Consider the following 2,629-nt stretch of genomic DNA (forward strand, 5'->3'; position numbering starts at 1 on the left):
ATCGCTACTGATGCTACTTGCGTGTTGGTAATTTATTTTCCTAGCCGCATCCCATGAGTTTATTGGAAATTTAGATTTCACTCTTTTCTTGCAATTTTAACTGGAAATTAGGTTTTTTGATCAGTTTGAAACAACTCTAAAATTTACAAATATATCAAGTCTGAGTGGCATGGACAAAGTTCAAGACCTCAGGGATAGCTTAGAAGTAGAAGTTTTGGATTTATATCAAGGAACATTAATAATTTTGATTGGAAATTATAGTTTGATATACAAGTTGCTCTGAAATTCGATTGTGTTAGTATAAATCTGTGTCAGACTTGTATCATTTTCTATGTTTTTTCATCTGCAACTCTGTGTCAGGATTTTTTTTTTCCAGTGGAGACAGGAATTTGTAATGATGTATATTTTTCCCTCAAAAGAATTCATCTGCCACCTAATCCTCAAATTTTGAAGCTCTTTCACGTAAAAGAGGTAAAAATAATGTTGAAGATGGATATGATACCATATTCTTTCCGGTAAATATTTTGTTCACCTTATTTTTTGTTACTTTTTTAGAAGAATATTGTGGAGGACCATGATTCAATCCTCTTTCATTACTTTTATGAGGTGCCTATATGTTCGAACTGTTAACTAGTAGCTGCATTGTTTTATTGAGGGATTGATAAAATAGGATCTGGTCTCTTATGGTTCGAACATGATACCAAACTTCATTTTTTAGTTACTTGTTCGTGCAAGATGGATTTGTGCTGTTTGATTGATTCTTAAGCATGGTATGAGCTTCTAATAGTTGATTAGGAGGTAGGTATATTTAATGAACACAATGGGTTAAATACGTTTAGAATTTGCCCATGGTATTGACCTGAATGTTTCTGTCATTTTAATTATAATTTTAATGCTGCTTTGAATTTTCTATTGATTTTCCACAAATCTAAGAAGCTGAGGAATGCTTCTAGTATCTTCATTCATTTGTTTCATTGACAGATATCGGAAGGAGTTTGCCTTTGTGTTCATGGTAGGTGTTTTGGTTTCTCTTAGCCTTCACCTAGTCTGATGTCTAAATTGTCCATTCTATTAAGCCATTCTTAATTGTTATTTTAAGCAAAAATACTCAAAAGGTTGGCTGGTACCTCCATAAAACAATTAGTACCAAGAAATTGATGACATAATAAGGTGTATTCTTTTAAGGATATTTAATGCCTTCATGTCTATTTTGGATTAGGATTGTCTCTTTCGAACTTGTGGTATTTAATGAGTAGTGTCTCTCTTAAATATCCTTGGTAGACATATTTTGGACACTAGTTTCTTGCTATTTTGAAATAGGACTGTCTCTTTAAATTGATGGCATTGCTTGATGATTTTATGAGGTAGGATTGTGATCGTCCTGTGGGTAATCTCTTTGAGATTTCTCAGCTTTGTTCTGTACATGTCCAAATGAACTTGTACTGTTCCAATCTTTTAGTTTTCTCTTCCAATATAAATTTTACATTCGCTTGGCAAGCATGTCTATGTGAATCCTATTTGCAGTTCATAACACTACATGTTTAAATGTTTTTGGTTATGTTAGATCTCTATTTTATTGTTTCGGTTTGATCTGAACTTCTGTAATTATGCTGGAACAAGGACCCTCTGTTTTTATTTTAAACTGTTAAGCTCCTAAGATGTACAGAGGTGCCATTTTCTGAAATGGACTGCACAAGTGCCTGCTTTTTTTTTTTTTTTTTTCCCTCCAGACTGTTGAAGCAATCACATAAAGGCCTACCCAGGTTTTTCCCCCCAATCACTCAACTTGTTATTTGAAATATTGTAATAAACAGCTAAGGGAGTGGATATTCTGGCTTTCTGCTACTTTATGAATGTATTTTATTGCTAATATATTTAGCTTTAATGGTTATCTAATAATTCCGAGAAGCTAGTTTTTGCCCTGAATTTGAAATTTTTCAAGTTCTCTCCATATATCTACACACATGTGGTTATTTAGATATTTCTTATTGAAAAAATTTATGTGGGAGAAAGGCTATGAGAGGAGAGGAAGCGGTAATTTGACTCACTCATTTGGCGACTGATGTGGTTATTTAGATATTAAAACATTTATGCGGTCTCCAATGTCTTTTGGCAGCGCATAAAACAATTAACTATACGGTGAGGTTGGGCAAGTCTATTATGTTTTAAAGCTATAATTGAACTGCTTTCCAATTGAAAATGAATATTTTGGTTTCCTATTTTGCAAGGTGTGAGTGAGCTTCTTGGGTTATATATTTGAAAACTCAATTGAGTTGAAAGGGAAGAGTTTTACTTTTAGCAGAGAAAATGAGGGATTTCATTCGTTTTGTTTTAAGAATTGAAAGGTTTTAATGTTCAAAGTGGAGTGAAATCTAGAAAGACCCAAGCACTAGGCATTTGAAAAAGCACAGCCGTAAAAATTGCTATTAAGAAATATACATTTACCATTTCTTCTTTTTGTTCATATTTTCAATAGAAGCCCCAAAACCAAGTAGCTCTTTTTCCTAGATTTTTGTTGTCATATGGTTACGATGCCCATGGTAGATCTCCATTTTTTTTTTTTTTAATTATAGTAGTGTGCTAATTTGGCCAATTGTTTTGTATGCTTCAAGTCTTGTCTTTGAAAATG

Source organism: Neltuma alba, unplaced genomic scaffold, assembly GCF_004799145.2.
Source record: "Neltuma alba isolate B1F8T4 unplaced genomic scaffold, ASM479914v2 tig00010879_pilon, whole genome shotgun sequence".
Classification (NCBI taxonomy): Eukaryota; Viridiplantae; Streptophyta; class Magnoliopsida; order Fabales; family Fabaceae; genus Neltuma; species Neltuma alba.